The sequence below is a fragment of the Protopterus annectens genome, chromosome 5.part0 (genome assembly GCF_019279795.1).
Source record: "Protopterus annectens isolate FY-2018-M chromosome 5.part0, PAN1.0, whole genome shotgun sequence".
NCBI lineage: Eukaryota > Metazoa > Chordata > Ceratodontiformes > Protopteridae > Protopterus > Protopterus annectens.
The window spans coordinates 248,455,946-248,481,254 of NC_056735.1; positions in this window are offsets into that span (position 1 = coordinate 248,455,946).

Here is a 25,309-nt window from a genome sequence, read left to right on the forward strand (position 1 = left end):
ACAACCTGCAAGCAGCTTGGGAGGGACCCTACAAGGTGGTAAGAAAGGTAAGTGATGTTAACTACATGATGGAACTGCTAGGCATAAGGCAGGGGCACAAATTGTGCCATGTTAACATGATGAATCCTTACCATGATAAGGAAGCCCTTGTGCTGAGCATGTGCAGTGGATTTCAGGAGGAGTCTGAGGGAGATCTGGTTACTGATCTCCTCCGTAAGGCTCAGACTGACACCTCCGTGGATAGGGTAGCAATGTCCCAGCAGCTATCTCCTACCCGAGTTTAAGAAATCTGAGCAGTGTTACAGGAGTTTGGGAACATGTTCACTGGAAAAGCAGGGTGCACTCACCTGATGCAGCACCAGGTGGATACAGGACCCCAAAGGCCTATTAGGCATGCCCCTTATAGGGTGCCTCAGACAGTCAAACAGACTCTGATGGAGGAGATATAGAAAATGTTGGAACTAGGGGCAATTAAAGAGTCCAACAGTCCATGGGCCTCCCCAGTGGTGCTGGCGCCAAAAAAAGATGGCAGCACCAGGTTCTGTGTGGACTACAGGAAATTAGATAGTTACAGAGTCTAATTCTTACCCCATGCCTAGGACAGATGAGGCCCTAGAGCAGCTGGATGGGGCTAAGTATCTTACAACCATTGATCTTACCAAGGTTTACTGACAGGTGCCTTTGACTCCTAGTGCTAGACAGAAGTCAGCCTCTGTGACTCCTTTTGGCTTGTATGAGTTCACAAAGATACTCTTTGGGATTAAAAATGCCCCAGTGACTTTCCAGAGGCTGGTAGATCATATCCTAGCAGGAGCAGGTTGGTTTTCCCTTACTTACCTAGATGATATTGCCATCTACAACCATTCCTGGCAAGAGCACCTTCAACATGTCAGGGAGGCGCTGGGCAGACTACAGAGGGCAGGGTTGACCATTAAGCTGAGCAAATGTCAGGTGGGTATGGCAGAGGTCTCCTACCTGGGACATAGAGTGGGGAGTGGTAAGATCAAGCCAGAACCTGCCAAAGTGGGAAGCCATTCAGGCATGGCCTGCACCTGTAACCAAAAAGCAGGTGAAGGCATTCTTAGGGACAGCAGGGTACTACAGAAAATACATCCCCAGTTATAGTACCATAGCTGCTCCCATCACAGACCTGACAAGGAAGAACAGGCCAGATAAGGTAGCATGGACCCCAACATGTGACCAGGCATTCCAGAAGCTTAAGTAAGCTTTGGGAGGACCCCCTGTATTAGCCAGTCCAGATTACAACAAGGACTTTGTTGGGCAGGTGGATGCTTTGAACCATGAGATGGAGGCTATACTTAGCCAGATTTCTTCAGAGGGAGAAGAGCACCCAGTGGTTTATCTCAGTTGTAGGCTCCAACCCAGGGAGGAATGCTAGACAGCTGTAGAAAAGGAATGTCTAGCCATAGTGTGGGCACTGCAGAAACTTCAGCCTTATCTTTATGGAAGAAAATTCACTGTAGTGACTGATCATGACCCCCTAACATGGCTACACAGAGCCAGCCAGCAAAATGCCAAGTTGCCAAGATGGAGCCTAGGGCTGCAAGCATATGATACGTCAGTGCAGCACCACAGTGGAATTAGCAATGCCAATGCAGATGGGCTCTCAAGACAGAAAAAATGGGGTAAGGTATACTTGGATACACATAACCCTCAAGCAATGTTTCTCAAGGGTCACTTGAAAAACTAGCTTGAGTTCTCCAGGGGGAGATGTGTGAATATAGGTAAAGGCTGCCAGCCTAGCCAGATAGAATTATCTACAAAATTCTATAATTTGTAAATATTAATGTAAGCCACAGGCTTGTTCTCTTAAATGTGAAAAGACTGCATGGGATAATGAATTGCAAAAATGTAACAACAGTGCACCCTGCTGTAAGAAAGCTAAGTCAAGCATTTTATGACTGTCTTTGATGTCAAAATTCAGAGCCTATTTGTCTAGAGAGAGGTATCCTGCCTATTGTTTTAAGACCAGAGTTAAAGGCTAGAATTTGAATGTATAAATATTCTTTATTGCTCTGGTTTCTGACCAGGTGTAAAGAATGTAAATATAGTTTCTGTTAGCCTGGGAACACCAGAGAAGTGTGAAGAATTATGTCATGTGAAGCAGCTCTGTTATCAATTTAAAAAGAGAATCAGAGAGCTCAAAGCATTTTGCCTCGAGAACATCCAACATCACCACCACTGCTTTGCTCCATATATAAGTTATTTAGAACTGTGTTTTCTCTTAGAAATAGCAAGGAATTAGGAAGATTAGACTGTGTTTTTCTGTGATGTCAGAACTTTCCTACGGTATTTTAAGTATTTCTCTGTGATCTGTGAACTCTTGACTAGCACTGTGTAGTAAGTACTGTCTTGTGTTTTTATTATTTATTATTAAATATTTTAAAACCTTTCAACTGTGGCTGTTTTATGTAGAGTTAATTTAAGCTCTAGAGTACATTGCATGTATATAGTGATACTGTACCAAGTCACTCTAATAAGCCTTGACTGTTCAGTCACACTTACCATTTGGATAATAATATTGCACAGTAATAATTGGACACCCTTTCAGAAGGGCCTTGTAGTAGCTGATATTAGTGGATGATGGCAGATGGTACTACCTTTTAGACTGAGCAGAAAAGGGGCACAGCTGGAGACCTGTGCCAGCCTTCCCCAGGAGTGTCTGTGTGGCTGTATAAACTCTTATCTCAGTGTGTGTATGTCAGCTACTTGGGCAGGGACATGAAGCACTAGTTGGACAGAGATGTTGCTGGAGGATTTAGCTTGCCCACTAAGCTGAGATCTGGACCTTATAGCTGTGCCAGTGGGGAGTCTTATTGGGGACCTAGAGAGAAAGGGAGAAACCAGCCCCAGACTGACTGTGATCTCTGTGTGCCCTTAAGGGAAATTCCTTGTGTGTATTTATTATCCTTTACCTATATGGATGCCCCTCACTAGTGTTAGTGGTGAGGATTGAGGCTCCTTGATTGCTGGGCCAGGGCACAGCCATCATAGCCTGCATGAAATATATTGAGCTTGTTTCACCTGACTTATTACAGTACTTTCATGAAAAGCACTTGTAGTCTCATGTCATCTGTTCCCATGTGTCCAGACAATGGACCATCCTCTTCTACTTCCAAGACTGTCTACTACTTGAATCTGGTAAGTCCTAAATAGTAATGTCAAACCAAAATCACCAACAAGTCAATCCAACTTGTTCCACTGCTACAAAGAATTGAAAAACAATTGCAAAAAATGTGTAGACCAAGTTTGTTGTAAAGCAAATTCAACTAGTTAAGCTCTTTCTTCCTCTAAGTACCCAGGGCTTCATCAGAACTAAATTACAAAGTACCAAGTGCTTATTTAAATACCAGGTTATTAAAGTCATATGCACATTTTTAATTTATCCTTTTTAATATAAACTTGATCCTCACATTTGTTGGTGTTTTTTTCGAATATTCATAGTAGTGGTCCTAGTTGAAGTTGTAAATAGTGCTACAATACTATGCATCAGTGTCAGCGTGTCATTTTCCTTGCTCTGTCTTTCCATGTAGTACTGGACATCCTCACATTTACTTTGGAGGACTCTGGCCATTTTCAGCTGACTCTCTGTGGCAGTGATCTGAGCCCTAATATTGTCACGGCACATCTTTACTGGGCAGCCAGTGCTTTACATGCTTTGTGTTGCCTGGAAGTAGATGTAGTGAATTATCTCCCTGGCTGTACTTCATAATGGTATTGCTGTGGACACTGTTACATCTGAATGTCTGCTATCATCCTGAAAGTGTTTAGCTGGGTTCGGAAATACTGATGTAAATGTGCATGGGTTTTTTCCTTGTACAAGGGTGAATTTAATGTCAGCAGGTACTTCCTGCAGAGCTACTAACATGTTCCAGGGTGAGAGATCCTGACATTAAATTTGGAGACTGTGTACCACTTTCCTCAGGTGGCCTTATAAACATGACTATGTCATTATCATCATATTTAACAGCTTTTCTGCTGCTGATATCCTCCAAATTTATTAGTATGTGGAACAGTTTGTTTCTGCTGCAAACCCTAGTAAAAAATGATATGAAAACATTACTAAAAGAAATAGCAAATGTTACTGTATGCTTATTAAGCTGGAACAGACAAAGAAATAAGAACATCATAGCAGAAACAAAGTAGCTCCAGTTGCAGACAAGGTAACAAAGAACAGACTACTGTGGTTTGGGTACATGTGCAGCAAAGCAGAGCACAGTCTGCTGAAGAAGATTTATGACAGACAGGAAAAAGGCAAAAGGAAACTAGTGCATTCAGCAAAGAAGTACATGGATTGTGTGAGAGAAGACCTGTGGCAGTCAGGCATCACTGTTAAAGAAGGTAAAAGAATGGCATCTGAATTGAGGGATGGCATTAGTTGACATGACACCCTGACCCCATGTAGAAAAAGGGGAAAAAGTGACTGTATGATGATGACTGTATGCTTATTAAGAAGTTAAGGGGGAGTCTTGCCATGCACACTGCCTTCATTCTCATTTGGTGTATAAGTGGAACATACTTGCCATGTATTTAATGTAATAATTCCATGGCAGCATACAGTTTTTTATGTAAATTTATGTTACTGATTTAAAACAAACTTATTGAGCTGTTGCAGACATTGTCAATGCCCAGGGTCTACACCACCTCTTATTATTCCTGTAATAACCACTGTCCACACCACCTCTGATTATTTTTGCATCCAGTGCACATACCACCTCTGATTATTCCTGTAATACCCAGTGTCCACACAATCTCTGACTGTTCCTGGAATACCAAGTGTCCACACAATCTCTGACTGTTCCTGGAATACCAAGTGTCCACACCACTTCTGATTATTGCTGAAATACCCACTATCCACAACACCTCTCATTATTCCTTTAATACCAGTGTCCACGCAACCTCTTACTATTCCTGTAATACCCACTGTCCACACCACCTATGATTGTTCCTGTAATACCAAGTGCCCACACCACAACTGATTATTCCTGTAATACCCAGTGTCCACACTGCCTCTGATTATTCTAGTAATACCCGGTGTCCACACCCGATCTGCTTTTTCCAGAAATACCCAGTGTCAACACTACTTCAGATTATTCCATGCCCAGTGTCCACATCACCTCAGATTATTTCTGTAGTACCCATTGTCCACCCCACCTCTGGTTATTGCTGTAATGCACAGTGTTCACACCACCTCTTATTGTTTCTGTAATACCCACTGTCCACTCTACCTCCAATTATTCACGTAACACCCATTGTCCACAGCACCTCAGATTATTCCTGTAATACACAGTGCCACAGCACCTCAGATTATTCCTGCAATACCCAGTGCCCACACTACTTATGATTATTCCGGTAATAACCAGTGCCTACACCACCTATGATTATTCCGGTAATACCCAGTGACTATACCACTTGTGATTATTCCTATAATACACATTGTATACAACACCTCGGATTATTCTTGTAATACCCAGTGTCCACAACACCTCTGGATATTCTTGTAATACCCAGTGTCCACACCACCTCTTATTATTCCAGTAATACACAGTGTCCAGACCACCACTGATTATTCTGGAACCCATTGTTCACACTACCTCTGATTATGCCTGTAAAACCCAGTGTTTACATCATCTCTGATTTTTGGCAGTAAAACCCAGTGTTCACACCACCTCTGATTATTCCTGTAATACCCAGTGTCCACATCACCTCTGATTTTTCTGATAATACCAAGTGTCAACACCACCTTTGGTTATTGCTGTAATACCCAGTATCCACACCACCTGTGATTCTTCCAGTAATACACAATGCCCAGACTACCACAGATTATTCTGGTACCCATTGTCCACACCACCTCTGATTATCCCTGTATTATAAACCACACAAAGGGAATCCAGAGGTCTGTTGAACTATTTTAATTTGAAAACACAAATATTATGAAGTGCTTTTCGTACGTACAATGTACAAACTTCTTCAGAAGGAAGTTTGCACATTGTACGTACGAAAAGCGCTTCATAATATTTGTGTTTTCAAATTAAAATAGTTCAACGGACCTCTGGATTCCCTTTGTGTGGTTTATAAGCTTTATTTTCTGTTTGGTGACGAGCATTATCCCTGTATTACTTAGTGTCCATGCCACCTCTAATTAATGTTGTAAGACCCAGTGTCATCACCACCTCTGATTATTCCTATAAAAAAACAGTGGTCATAATACCTTGGATTATTCAAGTAATACCCATTGTCCACACCACCTCAAATTATTCCTGTATTACCCAATGTCCACACCACCCCTGATTATTCTTGTAATACCCAGTATCACCACTGCCTCCAATTATTCCTGTATTACCCAGTGTCCACACCACCTCTGCTTATTTGTGTAATACCTAGTGCTCCCAATACCTCTTAATATTCCAGTAATACCCACTGTCCACAATACCACTGATAATTCCAGTAATACCAAGTGTCCATACCACCACTGATTATTACTGCAATACCCAGTGTCCACACACCTCTGAATATTCCTGCAATACCCAGTGTCCACAAACTCTGATTATTCCTGTCATACCTAGTGTCCACTGTCCATGCCACCTCTTATCCATGTAATATCCAGTGTCCACACAACCTCTGTTTTTTTCCTGCAATAATCTGTGTCCACACCATCTATGATTATTTCTGTAATTCCCATTATCCACACAACCACTGATTATTCCTTTAATATTCAGTGTCCAGATCACCTCTGATTATTCCTGCATTACCCAGTGTCCACACCACCAATGATTCTTCCTGCATTACCCAGTGTCCACACCACCTCTGATTATTCCTGCAAAACCCAGTGTCCACACCACCACTGATTATTCCTTTAACACCCAGTGCCCACACTACCTCTGATTATTCCTGCATTATCCGGTGTCCACACCACTTCTGATTATACCTGCATTGCCCAGTGTCCACACCACCTCAAATTATTTATGCATTACACATTGTCCAAACCACCTTTGATTACTCCTGCATTAGCCAGTTTCCACACCACCTCTGATTATTCCAGTAATACCCAGTGTCCATACCACCTTTGATTATTCCAGTAATACCCAGTATCCACACCATCTCTTATTATTGCAGAAATACCCCGTGTCCGCAACACCTCTGACTATTCCTACAATAGCCAGTGTCCACTGTCCACAACACCTCTTCTTGCAATATACAGTGTCCACACCACCTCTGGTTATTCCTGCAATACCCAATGTCCACACCATCTCTGATTATTCCTGTAATTCCCAGTGTTCACACCACCACTAATTATTCCTTTAATATGCAGTGCCCACACCACCTCTGATTGTTCCTGCATTACCCAGTTTCTACACCACCTCTGATTTATTCCTGCATTACTCAGTGTCCACATCACCTCTAATTATTCCTGCATTACCCAGTGTCCATACCACCTATGATTATTCCTGCATTACCCAGTGTTCATGCCACCTCTGATTATTCCTGCATTACCCAGTGTCCATGCCACCTCTGATTATTCCTGCAATCCCCAGTGTCCGCACCACCTCTGATTTATTTCTGTAATACCCAGTGTCCATATAATCTCAGATTATTGCTGTAATTCTCAAGGCCCACACCACCTCAGATTATTCCTGTAATACCCAGTGTCCACACCACCTCTGTTTAGCCCTGTAATACCCAGTGTGCAACATCTCTGATTATTCCTGCAATGCCCAGTGACCACTGTCCACACCTCATCTTATTCCTGTAATATCCAGTGCCCACATCACCTCTGATTATTCATGCATTGTCCAGTGTCCACATCACTTCTGATTATTCCTGCATTGTCCAGTGTCCACATCACCTCTGATTTATTCCTGCAATACCCAGTGTCCATGCCACCTCTGGTTATTTCTGCAATACGTATTGTCCAGACCACCACTGATTATTCCATTAAAACCCAGTGTCCACATCCCCTCAGATTATTCCTGCATTACCCAGTGTCCATACCACCCCTGATTATTCCTACATTACCCACTGTCAACACCACCTCTGATTATTCCTACATTACCCTGTGTCCACACCACCTCAGATTTTTTCAGTAATACGCAGTGTCCACACCACCTCTGATTATTCCAGTAATACCCAGTGTCCACATAACCTCTGATTATTCCTGCAATACCCAGTGTCCACTGTTCACACCACCTGTTATTCCTGTAATATCCAGTGTCCACACCACCTCTGGTTATTCCTGCATTGCTCAGTGTCTACACCACCTCTGATTGTTCCTGAATTACCCAGTATCCACACCACTTCTGATTATTTTTGCATTACCCAGTGTCCACGCCAACGCCACCTCTGATTATTCCTGCAATACCCAGTTTCCATGCCACCTCTGATTATTCCTGCAATACCAATTGTCCAGACCACCACTGATTATTCCTTTAATACCCAGTGTTCACATCACCTCTTATTATTCCTGCATTAGCCAGTATTCACCCCACCTCTTATTATAACCCGCATTACCCAGTGTCCACAGCACCCCTAATTATTCATGAATTACTCACTGTCAACACCACCTCTGATTATTCCTACATTACCCAGTGTCCACACCACTTCTGATTTATTCCAGTAATACACGGTGTCCACACCACATTTGATTATTCCAGTAATACTCAGTGCTTGCACCACCTCTGATTATTCCAGTAATACCCAGTGTCCACATCACCTCTCATTATTCCAGCAATACCCAATTCCACTGTCCACACCACCTCTGGTTATTCCTACGTTATCCAGTCTCCACACCACGTCTGGTTATTACTGCAATACCCAGTGTCCATACGACCTCTGATTATTCCTGCATTACCCAGTTTCCACACCACTTCTAATTATTCCTGTATTACCAAGTGTCCACACCACCTCTGATTATTCCTGCATTACCCAGTGTCTATGCTACCCCTGATTATTCCTGCATACCAAGTGTCCACGCTGCCTTTGATTATTGCTGCATTACCAAGTGTCCACGCCACCTCAGATTATTCCAGTAATACCCAGTGTCCACAACCTCTGATTATTCCAAAAGTACCCAGTGTCCACACCACCTCTGATTATTCTAGTAATACCCAGAGTCCACTACACCCCTGATTATTCTTGCAATGCCCAGTGTCTGCACCACCTTTGATTATTCTTGAAATACCTGCTGTCGGCACCACCTGTGATTCTTCCTGTAATACCCAGTGTCCACACCACGTCTGATTTATACCTGCAATACCCAGTGTCTGCAGCATCTCTGATTATTCCTGTAATACCCAGTTTACACACCATCATAGATTATTGTTGTTATTCTCAATGTTCACACCACCTCGGATTTATCCCGTAATACCCAGTGTCCACACTACCTCTGTTTAGTCCTGTAATACCCAGTGTCCACCACCTCTGAAATTCCCGTAATACCCAGTGTCCACCACCTATGATTATTCCTGCAATACCCAGTAACCATGCCACCACTGATTATTCCTGCATTAGCCAATGTCCACACCACCCCTGATTATTACTGCATTACCCAGTGTCCACACCACCCCTGATTATTCCTACATTACCCAGTGTCTTTGCCACCTCTGATTATTCCTGCATTACCCAGTGTCCACACCACCTCTGATTATTCCTGCATTACCCAGTGTCCACACCACCTCTGATTATTCCTGCATTATCTAGTGTCAACACCACCTCTGATTATTCCAGAATTACACAGTCTCCACACCAGCTCTGATTATTCCTGCAATACCTAGTGTCCACACCACCTCAGATTATTCCTGTAATACCCAGTGTCCACACCACCTCTGTTTATTCCTGTAATATCCAGTGTCCACACCACCTCTGATTATTCCTGCATTGCCAAGTGTCCATACCACCTCTGATTATTCCTGCATTACGCAGTATCCACACCACCTCTGATTATTTCTGCATTACCCAGTGCCCACGCCAATGCCACCCCTGATTATTTCTGCATTACCCACTGTCAACACCACCTCTGATTATTCCTACATTACCCAGTGTCCACACCACCTCTGATTAATCCAGTAATACACAGTGTCCACACCACCTTTGATTATTCCATTAATACCCAGTGTCCACACCACCTCTGGTTATTCCTGCATTATCCTGTCTCCACACCACCTCTGGTTATTACTGCAATACCCAGTGTCCACACCACATCTGATAATTCCTGCATTACCCAGTTTTCACACCACCTCTGATTATCTCTACATTACCAAGTGTCCACACCATCTCTGATTATTCCTGCATTACCCACTGTCTATGCTACCCCGATTATTCCTGCATTACAAACTGTCCACGCCACATCTGCTTATTGCTGCATTACCAAGTGTCCACATAACCTCAGATTATTCCAGTAATACCTAGTGTCCACACCACCTCTGATTATTCCAAAAAGTACCCAGTGTCCACACCACCTCTGATTATTCCAGTAATACCCAGTGATCACACCACCTCTGATTATTCCTGTAATACCCAGTGTCCACACCACTTCTGATTATTCCTGCAATAGCCAGTGTCTGCACCTCTGATTATTCCTTTAATACCCAGTGTCCACACTACCATAGATTATTGCTGTTATTCTCAATGTCCACAGCACCTCAGATTATTGCTGTAATTCACAATGTCCACATCACCTCTGATTACTCCCATAATACCCAGTGTCCACCACCTATGATTATACCTGTAATACCCAGTAACCATGCCACCACTGATTATTCCTGCAATACCTATTGTTCATACCAGCACGTATTATTCCTTTAATACCCTGTGTCCATGCCACCTCTGATTTTTCCTGCATTAGCCAGTGTCCACACCACCTCTGATTATTCCAGAAATACCCAGCATCCACACCACCTCTGATTATTCCTGCAATACCCAGTGTCCACTGTCCACACCACCTCATACTCCTGTAATATCCAGTGTCCACTCCACCTCTGGTTATTCCTGCATTACCCAGTTTCTGCACCACCTCTGAGTATTCCTACATTACCCAGTGTCCACACCACCTCTGATTATTCCAGTAATACCCAATGTCAACACTACCACTGATTATTCTTTTAATACCCTGTTTCCACACCACCTCTGATTATTCCTGGATTACCCAGAGTCCACGACACCTCTGATTATTCCACTAATACCCAGTGTCCACCCCACCTTTGATTATCCAGTAATGCCCAGTGTCCACACCACCTCTGATTATTCCAGTAATACCCAGTGTCCGCACCACCTCTGATTATTCCTGTTATTCCCAGTTTTAACACCACCACTAATTATTCATTTAATTCCCAGTGTACACACCACCTCTGATTGTTCTTGCATTACTCAGTTTCCGCACCACCTCTGATTATTCCTGTGTTACCCAGCGTTCACACCACCTCTGATTATTCCTGCATTAGTCAGTGTCAACATCACATCTGATTACTCCTGCATTATCCAGTGTCCATGCCAACTCTCATTATTCCTGCATTACCTAGTATCCACACCACCTCTGATTATTCCAGTAATACCCAGTGTACACATCACCTCTGATTATTCCAGTAATACCCAGTGTCCACACCACCTCTGATTATTCCAGTAATTTTCCAGTGTCCACACCGCCTCTTATTATTCCTGCAATACTTGGTGTCCGCACCACCTCTGATTATTCCTGTAATACCCAGTGTCCACATCACCTCAGATTATTCCTGTAATTCTCAAGGTCCACAACACCTCAGATTATTCCTGTAATACCCAGTGTCCATCACCTCTGATGTTTCCTGTAATACCCAATGTCCACTGTCCACACCATCTCTTAATGCTGTAAAATCCAATGTCCACTCCACCTCTGATTTTTCCTGCATTGCCCAGTGTTCACATCATTTCTGATTATTCCTACATTACCCAGTATCCACACCACCTCTGATTTTTGCATTACCCAGTGTCCACACCAAAAACACCTCTGATTATATCTGCAACACCCAGTGTCTGTGCCACCTCTGGTTATTCCTGCACTACCCATTGTCTAAACCACCACTGATTTATCCTTTAATACCCAGTGTCCACACAACCTCTAATTATTCCTGCATTGTTCACTGTCAACACCATCTCTGATTATTCCTGCATTACCCAGTGTCCACACCACCTCTGATTATTCCAATAATATGCAGTGTCCACACCACCTCTGATTATTCCAGTAATAACCAGTGTTCACACCACCTCGATTCCTGCAATACCCAGTGTCCGCTGTCCACACTACCTCTTATTACTGTAATATCCAGTCTCCACACCACCTCTGGTTATTCCTGCAATACCCAGTGTCAACACCACCTCTGATTATTCCTGCATTAACCAGTTTCCACACCTCCTCTGATTATTCCTACATTATGCAGTGTCCACATCACCTCTGATTATTCCTGCATTATCCAGTGTCCATGCCACCTCTGATTATTCCAGCATTACCCAGTGTCCATGCCAACTCTGATTAATCCTGCATTACCTAGTGTCCACACCCCCTCTGATTATTCCAGTAATACCCAGTGTGCACACAACCTCTGATTATTCCAGTAATTTCCCAGTGTCCACACCGCCTCTTATTATTCTTGCAATACTTAGTGTCTGCACCACCTCTGATTATTCCTGTAATACCCAGTGTCCACATCACCTCAGGTTATTCCTGTAATACCCAGTGTCAACACCACCTCTGTTTATTCTTGTAATACCCAGTGTCCATCACCTCTAATTCCTGTAATACCCAGTGTCCACTGTCCACACCACCTCTTATTCCTGTAAAATCCAATGTTCACACCACCTCAGATTTTTCCTGCATTGCCCAGTGTCCACATCACCTCTGATTATTCCTGCATTACCCATTATCCACACCACCTCTGATTTCTGCATTATCCAGTGTCCACACCAACAACATCTCTGATTATATCTGCAACACCCAGTGTCCACACCACCTCTGGTTATTCCTGCACTACCCATTGTCTAAACCACCACTGATTAATCATTTAATACCCAGTGTCCACACAACCCCTGATCACTCTTGCATCCCATCCCATCTGATCACCTCTACTTTAAACAATTAAGAAATGCCACCAAAAAGGAAATTCTGCTAGACAAAAAAAAACACTTTTACCTCCAACTCCAACACACCCACAAACAAAAACCACAAGTTCTGGTCAGCTATGGACAAACTACTTCAGCCAGGGCACTCCAAGACTCCTACCCCATCAGGTATCACTCATAATAATCCTAAGCTAATTGCAGATTACTTTAACAGCTACTTTACAGAAGCCATCCAATCTCTAGCTAATACTCTACCACCCAATAGTACCCTCCCACCTAATACCTCAACAAACCCAATTCCTCCCTTTCACATTCAACCAGTACCTACATCCCTCATTTGTAACCTCCCCCAAAAACTCAAGCCATGCACCCCTGCTGCTGACAGTCTACCAGCAGAATACCTGCAAATTGCAGCCAAAGCCATCGCCTACCCTATTTCCATACGTATAAAAAGAACTATCTCAGAAAGTAAAATCCCTTTTATATGGAAGGTCTCTCCTATCATCCCACTTCATAAAGGTGGGACATCAACTGATATTTCCAACTTTAGACCAATCCCCCTACACTCTCCAATAGCTACAATAATGGAAAAATGTATTCACCAACAACCTCTTGATCACCTCCTCCGCAACAACTTACTTGCTAACTGCCATCATGGCTTTAGACCATTCCACAACACTACAACTGCCCTGCTATCCTTTTCTGACTGTATAAACAAAAAACGTAACTAACTCTTTCTTCCGCTCTATTTATCAACCTTTCAAAAGCCTTTGATATGGTCAACCATTGTTTGCTCCTTGAGATACTACAAGCCCATTCACTAGACACACAGGCATTACTATGGTTTAAATCTTATTTAAACAACCAACAGCAAGCAGTCCTTTGGAATAATAAGCTCTCAACTCCCCTCCCTGTAAACATTGGAGTACCTCAAGGCTCCATCCTTGGCCCTCTTCTCTTTTCTATGTTTATTAATGAACTAAATACCAAAATTCCTCAAGCCACCTGCATACAATATGCTGATGATTCAACTTTAATATGCTCAGCTAGAACCTCAACTTTACTCCAGACACTCACACAATCAGTTTTTTAGACTGTGGAAAATTGGTTCATGCAATACTGTCTCCTCCTGAACCCCAAAAAAACAAAATGATTACTCTTTGCACCGACTCAAAAATCACCACAAATTCACTTCACAATAACCTCTAACAATGGAACCACCATATCCCTTGATACTACAACCCGTCTCCTGGGGATCACCATAGAGAACAACCTCACCTATGACAATCATATTAACACTACCATAAAATCCGTCAACAAAAAACTAGGTTCCCTGTATAGAATTAAACCATTTCTGACCCCAACAGCTAGAACCACTATTGCCCACCCCCAGATCCACCTGATCTCTACCCTGTACTATGCTTCTGCCATTTATACCAATCTTTATAAAAACAACCTTAACAAACTTGCAACTAGCTATAATAACATAGCCAGATTTGCCACTGGTAAACCTTTCAGAACCCACCACTGTCTCAACCTCAAACAATTGGGATGGCTAGAACTGCAGCACCAGCTATTCTGTCACCAACTTACTATAACCCAAAAGATACTTCACCACCCTAATAATACCCCTATCCTCACTAATCTGACTACCCCATACAAAAACCTTACAACTCTTCGCTCAGCCAATAGGCTCCTAGTCTCCACTATTAAATCTAACAACAAAGCTAGGGACTCACTTTTCACAAACACAGTGGGAAAAGCCTGGAACCTGCTACCAAGTGAACTGTCTTCTCTCTCCTCCAAACATCTTTTTAAAAATCATCTCAAAGAACATCTTAAAACTCACTGGTTGTGTCCCTGTACTAACCCTGACTGATTATCCACTCCACCCACTCCTGCTCTCCTTTTATTTCACTTCTCTACTGTAGTATATCGCTCAAACCTTTCTCTGTCCTACACTGCTGAACTATGTTGCCTGCCTGTTCTCACAATTAAGCTAACCTCTGTAAAAAAAAAAAATGTCATCCTTTCTTCCCTTATTCTTAGAGTGTTAGAAATTACTACTCATTGTGTATTTCCCCTCTAATATTCTATATTATTCTATATTTTGTTAGCTCTCTCCTCACCAAATAATCTCTGTACACTTTTATTCTCTTCTCTCAATTTATGGTTATTATCTGCACTATAGTATGCAGCTTAATATTTTGTATTTCATATTAATATTGTTGATGATATTTCTGCCTATACTTGGAGCTTTTCTCCCCGGGTCTCTACTGAAAATGGACATGTATCCAGTTAGACTAGCCCAGTCAACAAATGTAAATAAATAAATAAATTGTTCACTGTCAACCCCACCTCTGATTATTCCTGGAGTACCCAGTGCCCACTGTCCACACCATCTCTTATTACTGCAATATCCAGTCTCCACACCACCTCTGATTATTCCTGCATTACCCAGTTTCCACACCTCCTCTGATTATTCCTGCATTATGCAGTGTCCACAGCACCTCTGATTGATTATTCCTGCAATACCCAGTGTCTACACTACCTGTGATCATTTTTGCAATACCCATTGTCCACACCACCTCTGATTATTCCTGTAATACCCAGTGACCACACCACCTCTGATTATTCCTTTAATACCCATTGTCCACACCACCTCGGATTATTGCTCTCATTCTCAGTGTTCACACTACTTCGGATTATTTCTGTAATACCCAGTGTCCACACCACCTCTGTTTATTCCTGCAATACCCAGTGTATGCACCACCTCTAATTATTCCTGTAATACCCAGTCTCCACAACACCCAAGATTATTGCTGTAATTCTCAATGTCCACACCAACTCTGATTATTCCTGTAATACCCTGTGTCCACCACCTCTGATTATTCCTGGATATACCCAGTCTCCACAATACCTAAGATTATTTCTGTAACTCTCAATGTCCACACCACCTCCGATTATTCCTGTAATACCCAGTGTCCACCACCTGTGATTACTCCTGCAATATCCAGTGTGCATGCCACTTCTGATTACTCCTGCAATACCCATTGTACACACCACCACTGATTATTCCTGTAATACCCAGTGACCACACCACCTCTAATTACTCCTGTAATACTCAGTGTCCACACCACCTCGGATTATTGCTGTAATACCCAGTGTCCACACCACCTCAGATTAATCCTTTAATACCAAGTGTCCACACAAACCCTGATTATTCCTGCATTGTCCACTCTCCATACCACCTCTGGTTATTCCTGCAATACCCATTGTCCACACCACCTTTGATTATTCCTGCATTGCCCAGTTTCCACACCTCCTCTGATTATTCCTATATTACCCAGTGTCCTCACCACCTCTGATTATTCCTGCACTACCAAGTGTCCACACCACCATTACTTATTCCTGCATTACCAGTGTCCATGCCATCTCTGATTATTGCTACATTACCAAGTGTCCACATAACCTCAGATTATTTCAGTAATACCCAGTATCCACACCACCACTGATTATTCCAAAAGTACCCAGTGTCCACACCATCTCTGATTATTCCAGTAATACCCAGTGATCACACCACCTCTGATTATTCCTGTAATACCCAGTGTCCACACCACTTCTGGTTATTCCTGCAATACCCAGTGTCTGCACCATCTCTGATTATTCCTGTAATACCCAGTGTCCACACCACCATAGATTATTGCTATTATTCTCAATGTCCACACCACCTCAGATGATTCCCGTAATACCCAGTGTCCACATCACCTCTGCTTAGTCCTGTAATACCCAGTGTCCACACCACCTCTGATTAGTCCTGTAATACCCAGTGTCCACCACCTATTATTCCTGCAATACCCAGTAACCATGCCACCACTGATTATTCCTGCAATACCCATTGTCCACACCACCTCTGATTTTTCCTGCATTAGCCAGTGTCCACACCACCTCTGATTATTCCTGCATTACCCAGTGTCCATACCACCCCTGATTATTCCTGCATTACCCAGTGTCATTACCACCTCTGATTATTCCTGCATTATCCAGTGTCCACACCACCTCTGATATTCCAGAAATACCCAGTGCCCACACCACCTCTGATTATTCCTACAATACCCAGTGTCCAATGTCCACACCACTTCATATTCCTGTAATATCCGTTGTCTACTCCACCCCTGGTTATTCCTGCATTACCCAGTTTCCACACCATGTCTGATTATTCCTACATTATCCAGTGTCCACGCCACCTCTGATTATTGATGCATTATCCAGTGTCCACACCACCTCAGATGATTCCCGTAATACCCAGTGTCCACATCACCTCTGCTTAGTCCTGTAATACCCAGTGTCCACACCACCTCTGATTAGTCCTGTAATACCCAGTGTCCACCACCTATTATTCCTGCAATACCCAGTAACCATGCCACCACTGATTATTCCTGCAATACCCATTGTCCACACCACCTCTGATTTTTCCTGCATTAGCCAGTGTCCACACCACCTCTGATTATTCCTGCATTACCCAGTGTCCATACCACCCCTGATTATTCCTACATTACCCAGTGTCATTACCACCTCTGATTATTCCTGCATTATCCAGTGTCCACACCACCTCTGATATTCCAGAAATACCCAGTGCCCACACCACCTCTGATTATTCCTACAATACCCAGTGTCCAATGTCCACACCACTTCATATTCCTGTAATATCCGTTGTCTACTCCACCCCTGGTTATTCCTGCATTACCCAGTTTCCACACCATGTCTGATTATTCCTACATTATCCAGTGTCCACGCCACCTCTGATTATTGATGCATTATCCAGTGTCCACGCCACCTCAGATTATTCCAGTAATACCCAGTGTCAACACTACCACTTATTATTCTTTTAATAACCAGTTACCACACCACCTGATTATTCCTGGATAACCCAGAGTCCATGCCACCTCTGATTATTCCACTAATGCCCAGTGTCCACACCACCTCTGATTATTCCAGTAATACCCAGTGTCCACACCACCTCTGATTATTCCTGCAATACTCAGTGTCTGCACCACCTCTGATTATTCCTATAATTCCCAGTGTTAACACCACCACTAATTATTCATTTATTTCCCATTGTACACACCACCTCTGATTGTTCCTGCATTACTCGGTGTCCACATAACCTCCGATTATTCCTGCATTATCCAGTGTCCACACCACCTCTGATTATTCCAGTAATACCCAGTATGCACACCACCTCTGATTATTCCAGTAATTTCCCAGTGTCCACACAACCTCTGATTATTCCAGTAATACCCAGTGTGCACACCACCTCTGATTATTCCAATAATTTCCCAGTGTCCACACTGCCTCTGATTATTCCTGCAATACTTAGTGGCTGCATCACCTCTGATTATTCCTGTAATACCCAGTGTCCACATCACCTCAGATTATTCCTGTAATTCTCAAGGTCCACACCACCTCAGATTATTCCTGTAATACCCAGTGTCAACACCACCTCTGTTTATTCTTGTAATTCCCAGTGTCCATCACCTCTGATTATTCCTGTAATTCCCAGTGTCCACTGTCCACACCACCTCTTATTCCTGTAAAATCCAGTGCCCACACCACCTCTGATTTTTCCTGCATTGCCCAGTATACACACCACCTGTGATTTCTGCATTACCCAGTGTCCACACCAACATCACCTCTGATTATATCTGCAACACTCAGAGTCCATGCCACCTCTGATTATTCCTGCACTACCCATTGTCCAAACCACCACTGATTAAGCCTTCCATACCCAGTGTCCACATAACCCATGATTATTTCTGAATTACCCACTGTCAACACCACCTCTGATTATTCCTACATTACCCAGTGTCTACACCACCTCTGATTGTTCCAGAAATATGCAGTGTCCACACCAATTCTGATTATTCCAGTAATAACCAGTGTTCACACCACCTCTGATTATTCCTGCAATACCCAGTGTCCACTGTCCACAACATCTCTTATTACTGTAATATCCAGTCTCCATACCACCTCTGTTTATTCCTGCATTACCCAGTTTCCACACCTCCTCTGATTATTCCTGCATTATGCAGTGTCTACACCACCTCTGATTATTCCTGAATTACCAAGTGTCCACTCCACCTCTGATTATTGCTGCACTACCCAGTGTCCATGCCACCTCATATTATTCCAGTAATACCAAGTGTCCACACCACCCCTGATTATTCCAGAAATACCCAGTGTCCACACAACTTCTGATTATTCCAGTAATAGCCAGTGTCCACACCACCTCTGATTATTCCTGTAATACCCAGTGTCCAAACCACCATAGATTATTGCTGTTATTCTCAATGTCCACACCAACTTGGATTATTCCTGTAATACCCTGTGTCCACACCACCTCTGTTTGTCCTGTAATACCAAGTGTCCGCCACCTCTGATTACTCCTGAAATACCCAGTGAGCATGCCACTTCTGATTATTCCTGCAATACTCATTGTCCACACCACCACTGATTATTCCTGTAATACCCAGTGGCCACACAACATCTGATTATTCCTGTAATACCGAGCGTCCACACCACCTTGGATTATTGCTGTAATACCCAGTGTCCACACCACCTCAGATTAATCCTTTAATACCAAGTGGCCACACAAACCCTGATTATTCCTGCTTTGTCCACTGTCAACACCACCTCTAATTATTCCTGCATTACCCAGTGTCCACACCACATCTGATTATTCCAGTAATATGCAGTGTCCACAACTCCTCTGATTATTCCAGTAATACCCAGTGTTCACACCACCTCTGATTATTCCTGTGATACCCATTGTCCTCACCACCTCTGATTATTTCTGTAATTCTCAGTGTCCACTACATCAGATTATTGCTGTAATTCTCAATGTTGACACCACCTTGGATTATTCCTGTAATACCCAGTGTCCTCACCACCTCTGATTATTCCTGAAATACCCAGTGTCTGCACCACCGCTGATTATTCCTGTAATACCCAGTGTCCACACCACCATAGATTATTGCTGTTATTCTCAATGTCCACAACAATTAAATATGAATGTATCCCTTTAAAAAAAACATGTAGGTGACAAAGCATTTTTGGTAATAACAGTACCAGGTCTAATGACCCTGCTGGTTAACTTGGTTTGGTTAGGGTGATGTCACAATGCAGAGAAAGTGGTGCTAAACCTGTGAACCAGTAGTCCTGCTCATACCTCATTCTTGTACTGGCAGTTTGAATGATAGCATGTATGAAGGCACAAGGCCATGCTCTGAGCTGGTTAGAGAAGGAGGTCTATCCTCTGTGTGAGTTGTATCTAGTTAAGATCCATGGGTGTGTGTAAGGGGAAGTGAGTGGAAAAAGACAGACATCTGGCAGGAGTTGGGTGAGAATTTCATTCCTGACAGGGATCACCCGCTCTGGCCAACAATGTCATCACAGGAACAATAACCTACAGAAGCATAGGCTGACCATCTGGATGAATTTATTAACCAGGTAGCAGTGGAGAATACCAGAGTTCTAAAGCAAGTGCAACTTTTTTTATTTTCTGGTCATATTAAAGATAAAAATAAACTATAAAAATGTTACAAAATTGAAATTATTTGATAGAAGAAGTATTCATTTTTGCAAATATATGCATCTATGATGTTATAATAATGCAAAAGAAAGCATAAATATAGATGTACACAGAACTACATGTGTATACAAATATATGGAATGTTTGTGATAATTGTCTTTATAAATTCACATGTAATATATGCATGAGTAATGAAATATAGGTAAGTATGTTACTATGTCTGAAAATTAAATATACACCTGTATAAGTACACTTATAACTATTTTCATATGTATATACACAAAAATATAAACATTTGCATTGACATATAACTTAATTTACTGCACTGTATCACCTTAGTTCATAGTTCAAGTACATGCAGTCCATTTTTGTAAAGAAGGGATTTTGTTTCTGTAGGCTAGAAAATATTTATTACTATAATAACTGTAAAAGATAGCCATTTCTTCTACATAGTAACTGCACATACAAGATGGCTGAACTCTCAGTCAAGCACATTACCCTATTAAGACTGGAGGGTGAGGGATGGGACTGGAGATTGTAGTATCAATTGAATGTTCAGTACATAGTATGAAGTGACCAGTTGTATTAAGCTCACAGTTATTAGGGTTCATAGGTGTGTACTAGGCTAATGGCTCTGGAGCCTTTACAAGCCTAGCCCAAAGGATTACGCTGGCACAGTGCTACCCAACCTTAGTTCCTAGTGCCTCTGTCAAGTAGAGCCACTGGAGTGATCCCTGGGGTGAATTTTCTATTTCCCTTCCACTCATCAAGATTTCTTTTGAGGAAGGCTAGTGAGGTGCTCTGCTTGACATGTACAGGAAGTCTGTTCCATAGCATGGGCAGTCTCTGTGTTATGAACCTGTCCCTCCAGCATGTTCTGTTGATTGTAGTAATGAGATTGAGTTCTCTGGAGCATGTGGTGCAGAGGGATTCGGATTTCTTTAGATGTAGCATTTCTAACCGAGCTGAGTCAGACATGGCTTTAAGTCAAGCAGAGATTGTCTCTAAGTAGGTGATATGAGACTGAGAATAGTTGGGAGTTTTTTGAGTCTGTCCATATAGGACAAATGTTTAAGGCCTAGGATCCTCTTTGTGAGATACTTTTGCGGCCTCTTCAGTTGTTGGAGGTGTTTAGTGAGGTACATGCCAAATGGGGCATCGTACTCAATGATTGGTCTAATGAGGGAAGAGTAGAGGGTGACAATGACCTCTTTCTTCCTGGATGCAAAACCCTTAGTAATGAGATGTACCACATAGAAGGACTTTCTGACCACAGTGGCAATGTGGTGATCAAAAGAGAGGTTGCTGTCAACCTGTGTTCCAAGATCTGTTATAATGCCTTCTGTGCTCAGTGGACTACCATTCATGTGGTAATTTATGGGAACTGGGTTTTTCCAAAAGGGGATGATGACACATTTTTTGGCATTAATCTTAAGGCCATGGTTCTGACACCAGTCGTTGGTCTCAGTGAGGCCTTTCTGTAGGATGTCAACATCACTTGGGGAGTTAATAATAGCTCCCAACTTGCAATAGTTTGGGAACTTTGTCAGCCAGAGTCCCCTCGTGTTGGCCTGGACTTCAGATAAGTAGAAACTAAACAGGGAAGGACCCAGGTCCGAACCCTGTGGGACTCCACTCATGACTAGTCAGCAGTCTGACTTGGAGTCAGCTCCTTTCACACTGTGGCTTCTACCTGTGAGCCAGTTTGCAACTCACCTAGTGATATAGGGGTTGATGTCTAGTGTAGTGAGTTTTTCTATGATTCCTGAGTGGAGAATGGTATCAAAGGACTAGGTCAATCAAGGTAGGCTATATGAACCACCTTGCCTTCATCCACAGCTCTGGTGACTGACTCTGAGAAGTTGACCAAGTTGAGCAGGCATGATCTACCCTTCACAAAACCAAACTGTGTGGGATCCAGAGTTTATAGATTCCCTATATCCTTGTTTATTAGGTCCATGATGATGCGTTCCATAGCTTTGCATATCAGACTCATCAGGCTAATGGGGCGATAGTTCCCAGGGTCTGTAGTTGTTCCTCCTTTGTGGAGAGGGATGACTGCAGCAGTGCATCATTCGGTAAGGACAAAGCCTGAGGTGAGGCTGTGATTCAACAGGGCACACAGGTAAGGTGCCAGTTCACTCTATAGTTAATGTAGAACACAGCCAGGAATGTTGTCAGGTCCCATAGAAGCTGTATTCCTATCCTTGGACAGTGCTGTTTTAACTTCTGCAGCAGTAATACTGGGTGCCAGGAAATCTACAGGTATTGTGACTGGTCCTTTGGCTGAGGAGAGGGGTAAAGTTGGCACTGAAGCTATCAGCCAATATATTGGCAATATCTGTTGGCTCAGTATAGGTGGTACCATTGTGCAGCAGCTCAGAGCAAATCTGGGTATTACCATGGGGATTCTTTACATAACTATAGAAGGCCTTGTGGTTGTCTTTACTATTTGCTGTATATTTGTTTTCATAGCTAGCTTTAGAGGATTTGATGAGGGATCTCAACTTTTTATTGAGGCTGATGAGAGTTTTTCCATTCTTGGGACTTAACCTTATTCTGCATCAGTTTCATCTTTCTGTTGTAGAGTTTGTTTATGGTATGGGACCACCAGATTGGCTTCCTTTGTTTGGAGGAGAGTGTCTTGGTTCTATTGGGTGTGGCAAGCTCCATGCATTTGTGTACATGTTCATACAGTGCACTGGTGTATGATTCAGTGGTCATGCAACTATTCTCCATTTGCATGGGTGCTGTGAAGTTAGCCACCTCTGTTTTTAGGAGCTCAAAGTTAGTTTTGGAGAAGTTTTTCATGGTGGTTACCTTTGTGGGGGTGGGGGATGGGAGGAATGTGGAATTCCAAGATGATTAATTTGTGGTCTGATCTAACCAGGGAGGAGTTGACTATTGGTGTAGAGCAATGGTCACCCATGTTAGTAATGACCAGATCAAGGATGTTGCTACCTCCAGTGGGGGTAAGAATGAGCTGGTCCAGGGCATTGGAATTAATGAATTCCAGGAAACGTTGGGCAAGTGTATTGGTACATGAGTAGTTTTCCAGTTAATGGAGGGGTAGTTGAAGTCACCCAGTATGAGTGTTAAGTTGGACCCTAATATTCTCCAGGGTGCTTAGCAATGTAGAGTGTGAGTCTTGGGACATGGTTGGGGACCTATAGCAGGCTACGACCAGAATCGCTTCCTTACCCAGTATTAGCTGCACCTGAAGTATCTCAGATGCATTTTATTGGGCAACCAGTCTGGAGGTGTGTGCATCGTTTATGAATATGGAAACACCACCGCCTTTTGATTTTTGGTCCAAGTTCTGGGGCCAAAAGGTGTGGAATGATTTATAGCCTGGTAGTGCAGGGGTGCTTTGTGCTGCCTTGAACCATGTTTCTGTTACAGCACAAATGTCGATGTTCTCCATTTTCAGGAGTGCTTCGAGTGAGTGGACTTTGAGATTTAGACTTCTAGCATTGAGCAGCATGACCTTCAGATTTGCAGCTGTTATGGTGGTCTTTGGAACACTACCTAAAAAAGGTCCTATAGGGGTGGCAAGAGCCTTGGCCAGTATCTGGAAGCCCAGGGGTGACAGATGCAGGCCATCTCTGGCAAAGAATCCAGGTCTGTCAATCATGTCATCCCAGGCAGACAGATACTGGATCCCCTTAAAATGACACCAGAAACTTAGCCAATTGTTGAAATCAATCATTTTCTGCTTTTGTTGTAGTATCATTTTGGGTGATGGTAGGATGCTGCTCAGGGCTATGGTCATGCCCACCTGGGCTACATAATCAGAGAGCTCCTCCATGTCTCTTGTCATGTAGTCCAGGGGGGTATGTCTCAGGCCATTCACACCCACATGTACAATGTCATATATTTACCTGTTGTTGAGGGACCTGAGTGCATGCATTATCTGGTGGATCCTGGTGCCTGACAGGCAGCTGACTGTTACTTTCTCCTTATTCAACCTAGTGAGTGGGACATCGGTGTGCCTCACTATTGAGTCAGCTATGACTAGTGTGTTGGGCATGCTGTTTTGCCTTAGGGGCTTAGGTTGAGTGGCACACTGTTTAGGAGAATTATGTGTGTCGTGATTAGTGTTGTGTTGTGGTGGTCGAGTTCATTTCTACCTTGGAGGTCTCTGCTGTTTGGGTAGATTTTTATTGAGAGCCTCCATGAAGGTGGGTGTGTGGTTTGTGTTTTTATGTGAAAGCAGTGCTGGTGTGTGTTTTAGAGGGCTATGTGTTCCATGTGGTGTGGCAAGTGTTGTCCTTCTCCTCTTGACCAACTATTCCGGTCTTGGCTGGAGAGTGCGTGGCTTCCAGTTTGGATATATAAGTGCATCTCTTGCAAGTCTGAGTGTTGGGAGGTAAGAGGAGAAGGTTGTCAGTGTACATGAAAAAGTTGCTTCATTGCCTCAGGATGCCCAAGTTCACCAGGTTAATAGGAGAAAGCACAGGGAACTAACCTTTAGACATGCCTGAAGGGGTGGGCATTAATAAGTACTGGAGCTGTTTCTTTGTAGAATGTTTAGTGCTGGTAGCACTTTTTTGGGCTTCAATAATTGCTACAATAAGTCTGGTAAAGTGCTAAACTAATAAGCTAGTAAAT